The sequence below is a fragment of the Mastigoproctus giganteus genome, chromosome 6 (assembly GCF_048544385.1).
Source record: "Mastigoproctus giganteus isolate SK-2022 chromosome 6, ASM4854438v1, whole genome shotgun sequence".
Lineage (NCBI taxonomy): Eukaryota > Metazoa > Arthropoda > Arachnida > Uropygi > Thelyphonidae > Mastigoproctus > Mastigoproctus giganteus.
Window position 1 is genome coordinate 168,751,591 of NC_143580.1, and position 13,605 is coordinate 168,765,195.

The following is a 13,605-nucleotide window of genomic DNA, read 5'->3' on the forward strand; positions in this document are numbered from 1 at the left end:
GGACGTTTTCGATTTCCACTCTGATTATTGTTTTTAAGAGCAACGGTTTAGAATGGACGTTGCACCAACAATTCATAATTGAATATTTCCTCCCCCTTTAAAATGGAATAACTTGTTTATCAGCCCTCATTGGCAATTATTCGTTATAACAGACAGCAAATGATTTTACAAAGCTTCATAATCAGTCGCAAACTTCTTCCTCCAGTTCGGCGGATGATTAAACCTTTCAATTAAACGAGTTTGCATTCTTTTCCCTCCTCCTAAATGTTAATTAAACACGAGTGCTCAGGATGCGATCGGCGAAGAAAGCGGTAGCTTTGTGGATCTTATTTGGTGAAAGTTATTTAAAAGATATTCGCGAAAAAAAAAAGCACGCGCATGCAGAAATCCTACAAAGTCAGTGTGTGCTTTCTTTTTGGTTGGTCTGGCTGTAAGAAAAACAGATACTATTTTCTAGCTGGTATCAATAAAATTCCTTTTTTGGATCCATATTGATCACAATATTAGGATTAATTATTGAAAACAAATGTTTAGCCGTAATTTAGGTAATTTTTCTGTAGAGTGGCTACACTCCAAAAAGCGTGCTCGTACGAGATCCGTCTTGTGGATGTTAAGAAGGCTAAATTGAGTTACAAAATATGTACGTACAAAAGTGAACTTTTTTGTAATGATATGAGTAGGAAAGTTTTCGTCAACAGTTTTAATATAAGAACAGTGATAATTCCATTTGCTAATGTTGCTTTATAAAGCTGTTATCTTAAATAAGACGTTATTAAATCATTGGAATGAATTTACCATCTAGAAATCGATAGATTCCCCAATAAGAGAATAACTGATAAGAATATTGCCAGTGGAACAGAACAGAAAATGTGACGTTGATAATAAAATGTCTCCTCGCAAGGTCCTGCAAGGGCCTGCGTTCGCATACCTTTTGTTAACCGGAGGAATTTAGATTTTTTTAAACTTTAATAGTTGTTTCTTCATTAGATTCTTTCATTCATTCTGATTGTAAAGCACATTGCTTTTATATTTATGTTGACAAATATCTTTCCGTAAACTATGTTAGACACAAAAATCTGAGGACGGTAAATTGGTCCGAAATTTATATTTCCACACTTTAATTGGTTTTAGGTTTTATATTCTAAATCTGTTAATGAGCATACATAGATCTTATTAACAAATCCATCATTCAAAACGTTCCTTTTACTAGCGTGTTAGGTACTAAAATTTGCTTGTTGGATTGATAGTTATTTGAAACAAAAATTAAAATTAAAGCTTAAATATCTTGAGATGTTTAAGTACTCAGGTTTGATCTCTGACGTATGAGCATTCTCGCAAATATTTAAAAGAACCCTGTCTCATTTGAAACCAATAAATGCATCTTCCAAACAAAACTTTAATTGAGCAGACTACAAATAAAGGCCACAGACCTGTTTAGAATTAAATAAAGTGTAATAATTTATTAATTTAATTTAATAAAGTAATAAAGTTAGTAATTCTAATTTAAACAGTATTGGTATGTTAAAATCTAAGGGTCAACTGGTTAATTCTCCATTAGAAATTATACACGTTTGCAGATATTTTTGAATCGTTGAATTGTTAAATCTGTTCCTAATCATTCTACGAGTTTTGTTCCTTTGATGCATCTCATTCTCTTTCTAATATACTTTTAAATTATTCTGACATAACATACAATATCTAATGATTACGCTGTAGGTGCTGAATGCCTTATTAATGCTCTTGAGAACAAGAATCTTTTGATTCTTGCTCATAATCTTGACTCTTGCTCATATGAACAAGAATCTCTTGATTTATAATTTACCTTAAACAAATTCAATTGCTGAATGAAGGCAACAAGCTTAGCAATATACGAACTATAAAAAAAACTCGGACTGTACCACGTTAACTAAACCAGCTACTGTCATCAACTTGGATCTGAGAAGGGGAAAATGATGTGCCTTTATCGGATAATTAGTTTGAATTATTTTGGATAATCGCTGAGACAACTGATTCTGTTATGTGTTCTAATTGAATCGTTTATTTTTCAAAAAGGGCTTAATTTTGCAATTACTATTACGGAAATGAATAAGCCTTTCGTTTTGTCTGAAAAACGAATAAGCTACAGATTTAGTTCCATTACAGATCCAGGATGACAAAGCTATTATTCGATTTCTAAAGGGTGTAAGTCACTGATAATTCTGTTTTCAAAATAAATGCGAAGACCTTTCAATTGTTTCAATACTGAAGCCAGAGCTAAATCCTCTATATGAATTAGTATTTAGTAGATATTAGTATCTACTAAATCCTATCTACTAAATGCATAATAAACAATCAGACAAATAGAACAAACTTAACTGCGATAAGATTAAAAGAACCCTAAACTTCCTCATTCATTTCACAAATACAAGTGGTGTCAGTTCCAATCTAAATTACGTTCATTTTCACTTACATGTAGCCATATCTCACTTACTTTTTCTGACAGAACTCAGTTATCAATTCAGTCGATGTTCCATAATTATTCGCAGTACGATTCATTTCGCTTCAAAGTTGGTATAAATTTTCGCTTGTAACAGCTGTATATTCCTTGTAATAGATTTTCTAATTTGGAATCTCCTCTTTTTGATATGCTCTATGTTAAACCCTGTCTACCCCCTTCTGTCAAATTTATCTCTTGCCTCTAACCTCTATTTATCTCTTCTCTCTATCCTCTATTTATCTCTTGTCTCTATAAAATTGCCCGAATTCATTTCATGGAAACTCGACTTTCTCTAGTCGAACTTTCCTGACAGTGAGGAATCTTCATTTGTGATGTTAGTATTCACATCTCGAGCTGGTTTCGGTTTTCTAATTACACAGAAAAATGCTGAGCATTTTGCAATTACTAGTGACCTCACTCAACTTGTTCGGTTACCTACAGTCCTAACCACGCAAACACACCCAAAATTCTTGAACTTTTTCTCACAAACTCTTCCTCAAGGTACACGGTCCTCTAGGCACTTCAGACCACAATTTGGTAATGGTCTCTTCTCTTCTCTAATGAAGCTCCTCTCTATAATGATTTATCAATCTTATTTCAGTCTGTTAATGTTGAGTGGCAACTTTATGCAGATGACATTAAACTTTACAAAGTTATTCGTTCTTCAACTCACAGATGAACTCCAGTCCTGTCTTGATTCCCTCTCACTCTGGCTCAATAAAAATAACTTGTTTCTAAACCCGTTAAAATGTAAATTATGTCGCTTTCGCTCGAATCGTGTAGGTAGACCCTCCATCCTTACTGATTATTATATTGGAAACTCTTTAACTGCAAGTACTGATCCGTTCAAGAATTTAGGTGTCCTATTCAATGATATTGATGAAGGTATATCAGGCTTAGTGTAGAAGTTTGCAGATGATACAAAGGTTGGCAGGGTTGTTAATGACAGTAATAGCAGTGTACTATTGCAACAGGATCTAGAAAATTTGGTCAGATGGGCTAAGAAGTGGCAACTGAAGTTTAACCTTGACAAATGAAAAGTACTATATATGAGTAGAAATAACCCTAGAGAAACGTACCAACTGTGTGGTACTCACTTAAGGTGGTAGAAAGTGAAAAAGACCTGGGAGTAATTGTGCAGTCAGATATGGAGTTATCTGAACAACAGACAGGCTGCCAGGGCAGGTCATGGGGTTTTGTCAATGATATATAGGAATTTTGCTAGCAGGGAGAAGGAGGTGATTGTCCCTCTGTATAAGGCAATGGTCAGGCCACGCCTTGAACACTGCGTATAGGTCTGGAGGCCTCATTTTAGGAAGGATGTAGATTTGCTTGAGCGTGAACAGAGAAGGGCAACAAGATTGGTGAGGGGGAATGAAGGGATCCTCTTACCAAGAGAGGCTTAAGTTCTGCAAATTGCAGTGGCTGGAGACTAGGCATCTGCGCGGTGATCTGATTGAGGTGTATAAGGCCTTGAATGGGTTGAGCACGCTGAATTCTGATGGGATCCTTCCACTTGTTCAGATTACAAACCCAAGGGGGCATAAATTCAAATTAAGAAAAGACAGGTGTAGAATAGATGTGTGGAAATTTGCCTTTAGCCAGCGGGTGGTTAATTGCTGGAACAAACTTCCATCTGTCGTTGTGGAAGTTGACAGGTTAAATAAATTTAAGGAGGAACTGGACAGGTATTTGGAGGGAATGGTGTGATTTTTTTTTGGCTGATGCTGCATAAGCTCATTCACTTGCTTTCTTGCATCACATGCCACTACTACTACTACTACTATTTCGATCTGACCTTCATCCCTCTTCCCACGTTGACCATATAATATCTCATATTTCTATACTTCTTGGGTTAATCAAGCGTTCTTCCTCTGTTTTCAAGAGTGACAAAGTTATAATTCTTCTCTACAAGCAGCTTATACTTCCCATTTTTGATTATTGTGATATTATCTGGTCCCCACAACAGGAATATCTTTCTCACAGACTTCAGAGAATTCAAATTAAATTCATGAAATTCTTATGCTATCTAAATCACATTATCTTTCACCGTCGAAATTATAAAGCTCTTTGTGGTCGTTTCAGAATCATTCCTCTTCACTCTAGACGTCAACTCTATGGGTCTCTTTTTGTTTACAATATCAAAAACTCTGTTATCGATTCTCCATCTCTTCTTGAACAAAAAATACCTTTCGCTATACCCCGTTTGAATTCTCGTTATAAAATTAATTTCTCACTGTCTGTTCCTCGTACTCATCACTTACTTGGTAGTCCTCTGTTTCGTTTCCTTCAGGTAATGAATAACTACAACATTGATTTTACTTCTTAATCCGTTTATCTATAAGAATTTGCTCCTTACTCTGTTTTCTTAATGTAAATTTTGCATATATTTTAATTCTAGTTCTATATTGATTACTACTGTTTTGTATTTTATGTGATTCCTAGCGTTCTCACCTTTATTTAGGTTCTGTGTGCCCTGTGTGTGAGAAACGTGTATACAGGGTGATTTACTACCAGTGCGACAAACTTGCAGGAGGTGTAGGGGGCACAAAGACGAATCGGAATCACTTGGCATTGCAGGGTCCGAAATGCCTTCGTCATGCGGTAGAGGACGTTGAACGGTAGGTCGCGTAAACAGCGATCCCGCTGGAAGTCAGCATTTGCGAACCGTTTCTGTTGAAGAAACCAAGTAGCAAAAGTCCTCCGGAGTGGATAATCCGCAGGCTCCAATGATTGGACGCGTTGCAGATGGTATGAACTCATTTGGTTTGTTGACAGTATCCTTCATACAGTGGATTGGGAAATACCCAATCGTTGGCCTATCGCTCGAGTACTCGGATTGCCTTCTGCAAGACGTAGGACATTCTCCTCATTGTCTGGCGTCCTCGTCGTTCGCTCTCGATTCATGGTACCTCTCGTGAAACAACCAGTCTCACGTAACCCTCTGTGCACACGTGCGAAAATCGTATGATGAGGAGCACGCCTGTGCGGGAAACGTTCCTGGTACAAGCGCAGAGCGGCGCGCCCATTACAGTCCGCAGCTCCATACGCGAGGTGCATATCGGCCAGTTCAACGTTTGAATACTCGTCCATCCTACTGCCTCGGGAACCGGTTCGCAAATGCTGACTTCCAGCGGGATCGCTGTTCACGCGACCTCCCGTTCAACGTCCTCTACCGCATGAAGAAGGCATTTCGGATCCTGCAATGCTATGTGATTCCGATTCGTCTTTGGGCCCCCTACACCTCCTGCAAGTTCGCACTGGTAGTGAATCACCCTGTATAAATAAATGGCAATTCTCAGCCATCTGCCTTTTGGCATTGCAAGAATGCGAAACGTAATGATCTGAGGAATTTCTATTGTTATTTTCCTTAATATAAAATTATTGTTTTTAAACTTCTTATCACATTGTTTTTTCAGGTCGTGTCAGTGAAATTATTCTTGTAGGGATGGACTTCTTTATTTCACACTCCATCTTAAAATTATCGTTCAATAAATGTGCTAAGGCTGTTCAAGATAAGAATGTTGTACATCGCTATTAGCTTTCATCCAAATCACCAGCGCCATTTTCTGCTTACACTAAGCTTTCAACAATTGCAAATTAGTTACCAATCAATCTAACGCTCATTTCGAACGGGCTAAGAGTAGAAATCTTGTTTCCGGGCATCGAGCGTTCTGGTCTCTTGCCAAACTGATTGAGTTCAGTTCCTGTTTATCTATACTCTCACATCTGATAAAATCCAAGTTCTATTTCATCTTCATATAAAAATAAATACGACTTACTGACATCCTACTTTTCTTCTCTCTTGTATTGACAATCTTGATTAACCACCACCTACTCCAAGAAAGCTTGAGGTCCCGAAGTCGGCATTTCTCCACTTATTTTCAAAACCTGCGTTCCTGAGCTTGCTCCTGTTCTGTGTTGCCTTTTTACACTTTCTAATTCAAATAGTGTTTTCCTAGTGCTTCGAAATTTGCTTATATCCAACTAGTTCCTAAAAAGTGGGAAAAACTTCTCCCATCCAATTATCGACCTATTGCACTTACCCCTACTCTTTCTAAAGTAATGCAGATGTTGTAGGAGTTTAAGGCGCATTAGCAATTTAGGCCATATTGTGCCGTATATAATATGCCTCTGTATATTGCGCGTATTCTCTGTTTTATTTGCTATTTCTGGACGAAAAGCCCGAGAGAAAAAACAACACTACCCTCGCGTGAGGCTGAAAAAGACCCATGAAAATTCCTCTCACCATTAACGGGATTCGAACACAGGTTTTTCCACTAGGTGTGGGGATTTAAAAAAAAATATATATTATTTTAGGGTTGCCCGTAATTAAATACATTAACCCGTATTTGTGTCTGTAAATTGCGTATGTTCTATGGTTGATTTGCCTGTTTTGCTGGACGAAAAAACCCCAGTTACTGGGGAGAAAAAAACCTTGCTATCTACGCCTGAGACCAACTAACTCAGCCACGGAGTGAAAAAAGCCCATTAAAGTTCCTCGCGTCATCGACGGGATTCGAACCCAGGCCTTTTCCACCCGGTGTGGGGAGGACGGTGACGATACCACTGTGCTACCTGCGCAGACTAGGTGTGGGGATGATGGCGATTCTACCAAGTAATGGGGAATCCATCAACCGCCGACTCTCAAACTACCTCGAAACCTTCCAGTCTAATCAACGATCGCCAATATGGATTCCCGCCAGTGTCGATACATTGATGATATATTGGTTCATGTTTCCCATCTTTGGACAAACTGAATGATAAATTTTGATAGAAAAGATCAAGAGGGGGCTCTTAAGATTTCTGAGGCTTTTGACCGTGTATGGCATAAGGCTCTTCTAAACAAGATACCATATTATGAATTGCACTGTTTTTGGGTATCCAGTTTTCTTTCTGACCGCTGGAGTTGATAGTAGATGGCTTGCTGTTCTCTAACTTCTCTACCAATGCTGGTGTTCTCCAAGGTTCAGTTCTTTCTCCAACTCTTTTCTCTCTTGTACATTAATGACCTTTTTCCATTGGCTGAAAATCCTATCCATAGTTTTGCTAATGATAGGATATTGCATTCCACCTGCCATTTGAGAAATATGTCCTGCACACACAGCTTCAACTTATCGCATATCCACCTCCAGTTTCTTCAATGTCGAGCTTTAGGTATTCTCCAGTGGGGCAAAATTAGTTCATTTCAATCAAAAACTCAGTCTATTACTCTTATGTTTATCATCGATGACATTCAGATTTTTAGACAAGATCACATATCTCTGTTAGGGATCTCAAAAATTCGCCCTACCATGGAACATTGTTTCTCCATTTGGGGTGGTGCCCCCAAAACCTCTCTCAAGCTTCTACACTCAAAATGGGCAGTTAAAGGTTAATTAATGACCAATCTTTTCCCTCTATGTCTCATAGACATGCAGCACCATGCTGTAGCCATTTCTATAGATACTTTCATGGGCAATGTTCTTCTGACTTGGTGTCGCTAATAACCTTATTCTCTTTTACACCTATCCGAACACGTGCTGCGACAAGTTAACATCCTGAACCAACTTTTGCTTTTATCCCTTCTACCTCTGTTTTCCGAAACAACCTTCCTTCACATGTACAATATTTAGTTTTAAATCAAAATCTATCTTCTGTCTTCTTGGTCTTCAACCACAATACTCAGCATCATAGATTCGAATACATTTCGTATGTGGGATTTTCATTAAAAAAAAAATATATATATATATGTTTAATAGTACAACGAATGTATAAACTGCTTTTTATGTTTAAAACAATAAGAATTAGATTTCGTTTCAATTTTTAATTATTTTAATAAAAACCTTTTTATTTTGAAAACAGTACGTCATACATTTAAAAAATTACCATGACAACGGAAAAATTTAACAAAATAAAGAAATGCTTCACTAAACGACAATAAATTGATAGGTCATTAATTTTTAAATATTCGCGAAAGCCTTAAGCTCATTGAGCCAGAGAAAATGAGTTCTATTAAGTTGCTGAATTATTCTTAATTTGTTTTCCCTCTCAAAACAATTCATTCAATTAAGTTCCAAATTTAAGAATCGAATTTAGTTCAAACTGAACTTTTTTTTCACGAAGGGGGCGCACCTGTAGGTGTACTTGGAAAAGTTTGTGTGTGGTTTTATTGTCGGTTATTTTTGTAATTTGGATGTTTGTTTTACGTTCGTTATAGCATTATATTGTGTTAATCTTCGTTTATTAAAGCACTGTGAACTACAGGTAACACCACTCCAAGCAATTCGTAGTAAAATTTCAGTTTAATCGTTAAAATTGAAGGCACGTGGAGGCAACAGAGCTGGAAAACGCACCACACTCGAATGCAAAAGGGGTGTCCAGTAAGAACTTGTCTTCGGCAGCAATGTGAGTTACAACTGATCACTTTCTAAAAATATTAAGAGGTATTAAAGGAGCTATTAATGTAAAGCAGCTATTATTACCTGATATTTATGTGATGTAATTGTATCAGTAGGGGGGGATGGATAAAAGGGCCCACAAACATACTAATTTCCCGAACGGGGAATTTATTTCCTTATTTTTCAGAATACATTGAAGACATTTTACAGGTTATGGGATAATCTTCATTTGGAAGTATTAATAATACGGGCTGCACTGCATGAAGCATTTCAAACGAGAAGGTCTAATGTTCCGCCATAAGAAGGTCAATGATATTACGTAGCAGTTTGCCGTTAACATAGGTCGACGTTGTTAAGAGGGCGTCTCCCTTCTCAGTTATTCTCAAGCATCAGTTTTGTGTGTTTTTCCTGGAGTTCATGTTCCACGCAGTATGGAATTTTTCTTTTTTTATTTGATGTATAAACCGTTGTCCTGGAAGGCTACACTACAGAGTACTGCTGAGGCTCATTTTCAGGAGATAATTTGTCGATGGCGTTTTCAACTATGAACGAAGAATGGCCGATGACAGTTGTTGGTGCTTAATCTGCATTCTTACCATTATCACAGGTGTCAGTCGCTGACTGCTAGTGCTTTTTCTAGAGCAGTGTGGCGTAAACGTTTTCGGTTCATGACCCCCCCCCCAAGTTCATAGTGAATTCGTCAACAATAAAATTTCCTTTTGTTTTGGGTCTTGTCAATAATAAGACATAAGTGGTCCACAAGCAAAGACATTTCTAATCCACCTTAAAAGTCTCAAACAACTTTCCTCTCCGAATTGGTGTTCAGTAAGCTTGTGCCCCTTGCGGATTTTTGCACGCGTCCTGCTGCCCAAGGACCACAGTTTGCGTGCCAGTGATCTACACAGATGCATTTCAGTCATTTTTGGGAAAAACTAGAAGCAATAATTCCAGTTCCAATTGTATAAATAACAAAATGAATAATTTTAAATTTATTATTTTTTTCGCTATTTTAAATCTATTTATAAATGATTATAGTAAACAAGGACATTGCACATCACTCTCGGAGGAATTTCATCCTTTTCCTGAACATAATTATGCGGTAAAAATAAATAAATATAAATAAATAAATAAATTACCAGGAATTGGTCCTTTTAAACAGTAAAAATCATACAAAGATGAGTTCTGTCAGAAATAAGTCGTTCTGCTCTGGCGATTCTCCTCATTTAAATCATGTTATACCTTGTCGGAAAGATATCAGAACCATCTTGGTTGAACAGGAATCCTTTAAGTTTATCATATCACCTTATTATTTATTCTTGAAAAGCTTATTTCGTGTTGACGAACATTTCTAAAGTAATTCGAAATATAAAATCTGCATTTGGCACAGTATCGAGTAATTCCGGGCTCTAAAAAGCAGATTTACTAATGCTTAATGTTCAGATCTGGAAAACCTTGCCTATCAATGCGTTCCAGACAAGATAAACAAATTATGAAGTTGCAAATTAATACGGTTACTACGAATAGTGTGATGAATTACGTTTTACCATGTTCAAATGATACGTAATAAATTTACAAGTGGCCTGCGTAAATTTATTACGGATAATTGTGTTGTGATCACAGTATTTTAAGAAAGGATTTCAAGACTTGTAATGGTAACCCTCTCCTGAGATTAGGTACTGTGACCATTTGTAATTTGCAGGTCCAAGTAACCAATTTATTAGTTTAAAAAAGCACTAAAATGCCATAAATTTAGAATTTCAAATGTCTGTATCGGAAGAAATTACTATTTTTGGGGGGAGTGGGTATATATTTGCAAAATTGGAACAAAGTTTTTCATTTCGTTATCAAAAACAGTGGATGAGCTCCGGGATTAGATTTTAATCCATTATTTTTTTATTAAATGTGATATACACTTATTTTTAGTGGGCTCTAAGTTGCTTATAACCGAAGGTCATCCGCCACCCCTCATAATACACCTGTTATTTAGGGAGTTTTTTTTTTTTTTTAGAATTAGTTTTCGGATCATTCGAATGTTATTCCAAAATAAAAGCTTCGGTGGTTCGCTCTTGACTTGCGATGTTTACCCTTCGAGTTCAGTGGGGTGGGGGGTTGTCATCTATTCTAAAATAGTGGAAGCAAAATGCCAATGAAAAAGCTCATTTTTGTGGGCCCTGCTGCCCAGCGGCATTCATTCTTCTGAATTATTCAACGATACGAGAATATTGTGGTTGGTTTTGGAGTTCATTACCTTTTGTTGTAAGTTTTGCAACTGTTTAGGGGATTCCTTATGTGTCAAAGCCTGGGTACCTCGCGACCCTTGTACATTTATTTTCAAAGCACTGCCGGTGCTTGGTGGGTGGAGAAGGAGAGGCAAATAATTTTCTAATTTCACTCAGGCAGTGACCAAAAAAGTTAACGTTTTCGAATAAGAAATCACGACCATATTTATATATTACTGATAATTTTTACAGTACAGTTTTGTTTTTATAATTTTCCAACTACAGTGAAATTTCGTACAAAAAACTTCTAAAGCAATTCAAATTATTCTTTAAATGAAACTAGATTAAAACCATTGTAATATATTTATCCACAAATCTCCTTCCCATGATTGTAGTTTTCCAATTATGCTGTTACTACTGCAGAACACATTTTCCTGTTACCGAATAAAATCTTGCAAAGGTTTTCAGGTTTGTATCATTTACTATATACCCTACAAAACCAAAACGATAATTTTAGTTTTGAATCTTGGAGGTTAGTGGACACCCTGTGTTTTTACAGGGAAGGACAAATTGAACAGAGATATCGACAGATCAACGGCGCATAAAGTTTCGGATCTCTTCTAGTTTACATTCTGTAGAATTTTATGCTTGTATTTTACTGTAGCAGGAGATCTGTAAATGTCACCGAATATATTATCTGTTGAGGCCTTGGCTATCATCGAAGATTGAATTTCATCTTCCACTTGGTCATCGTCTATTCTCTTGAATCTTGAATAATGACACTCGCTGCTACCATCGTGATTATCAAGCTGTTCTTTTGCGCGATGGAGAAAAGACAGATGGTGCCTGTTGCGCGCGCACACATACAAACAAGGTATCCGCATGAAACTTTTACAAATTTGAATCACTGTGAATAGAGTGAGAATAGTATTTTAATGGGATTCGTTTTATTGAGAACAGCATATCCTACGGTTTGTTCACCCATCGTTAAAATTAGTCCACTTCGAGATGAGTTCCTCTTGTTATCAGGAGAATACAAAGGCGGGATATTCTCCTGATCAGCAATTTCCTACTGTAGCCCTTCTATTGTGTATATGCCTTCATTTGATGCACAATGTTCTTGACATATTCCACTAAGACGTATTTTCTGCTTTCACGTCTTTGTAGATCTGATGCTTATATCTAGGAATTCTGTCATTATGTTCTTCCTGATACATTCCGTTAGACCGCAGAAAGCGACATGCAGGCCTAGGGGATGTTTCCCTGTGATTACTTGGAGAGTAGGTGTTAATATGGTGTGGCAAGCTTAGTGTGACATGCGTAGAAGGAATAGACATTGGATCTGGTCCAGCCTGTTACTGATGGGCTTCTTTTCCATACGATGAAGCCAGATTTTGGCTCCAAAAGTTGATGGGTACGAGGACAGCGCTGTAGTCCCCAGTCGGTCCTAATTATACAGTTCAACGTGGCAGTGTAGCGCTTAGTTTTTTCTTTAAGGGAATCGAGATGTGCTAAGTAAGGGATTGGAAACCGCTGCTGATATAGTGACCCAGAAAGGCTGCATTATGATAATCTCAAACCTCCTTTTCCCAATGTGGGAGAGCGCCATCAAGTTGGAAGATCACTTCATCGAGACAACATGATTTTGCAACACCAGTAGATGACCGTTTGTTGATAGTAGGTTCATCAAAGAAAAATGGACCCGCTAAGCGGTCGCGGTTCCGTTAACTTTTATGCTGTCACGTTCTTCTCGAATATCATTAGGATTTTTGGAGTCTCAGATGCAAATGTTGTGGCGATTGAATCTCCCTGGAACATGGAAGGAAATAGTATCGTCAGTGAATATTGCGTATCTTAGGAATCCATTACCTTCATACAGTCGTTTCATCGTGTTCGTGGCGAATGTATAGCTTTTGCGAACGACCATTGGGCTTGAGGGCCTGTACAAGTTGAGTCCTGTGGATACTCGGTCTCGAGATCCTCTGTAGCACCCTGTACGCTGCCGAGCCGAACGTGGAATTTACAGTTCCGGTTGCACGGAAATTGTAGTTCCATGTATTTTTAAACCTCCGTCCTGGTGAAGGGACTATGCATTAATAGCAAGATAGGTAATCCTTTGTTTGCCATTATCAATTTTTTTTTATTTCGCGTGAAAGAATACTTTATTTATAGATAACAACAGATCGATATATAACATATACCGCTAAATCATAGAAACAGGATGTAAAGGAGGAAAAGAATATCCTAATACATTAATGCAAAATAATTAAAATTCTAATCTGAGATAGATTGGCAAAAAAAAAAGATAATTCTGGTTGGATATTACACTTTCGAAGATTCTGGAATTGTTTTTCATTTCATTTTACACCGGAAATGGTGCGATTACCGCTTAACCGCTCTAATGCAGCCATCCTTCCTGGTAACTTATAGCATGCGTGTCGACTCCTGTTCCATCAGCAGAAATGAGGGAGTAAAAAGAAATCTTATTTATGGTATCTTCTCATCTCATCACAGAAATCTAATAACACTT

The 13,605-nt window shown here is 37.4% G+C and overlaps 1 protein-coding gene across 2 annotated transcripts in view; it reads right to left on the reverse strand.

The window, feature by feature from the left end:
- The window catches only part of LOC150084738 (IDLSRF-like peptide), a 167,569-nt gene that overhangs the window by 12,521 nt on the left and 141,443 nt on the right, over positions 1-13,605 (reverse strand). The window lies entirely within an intron of this gene.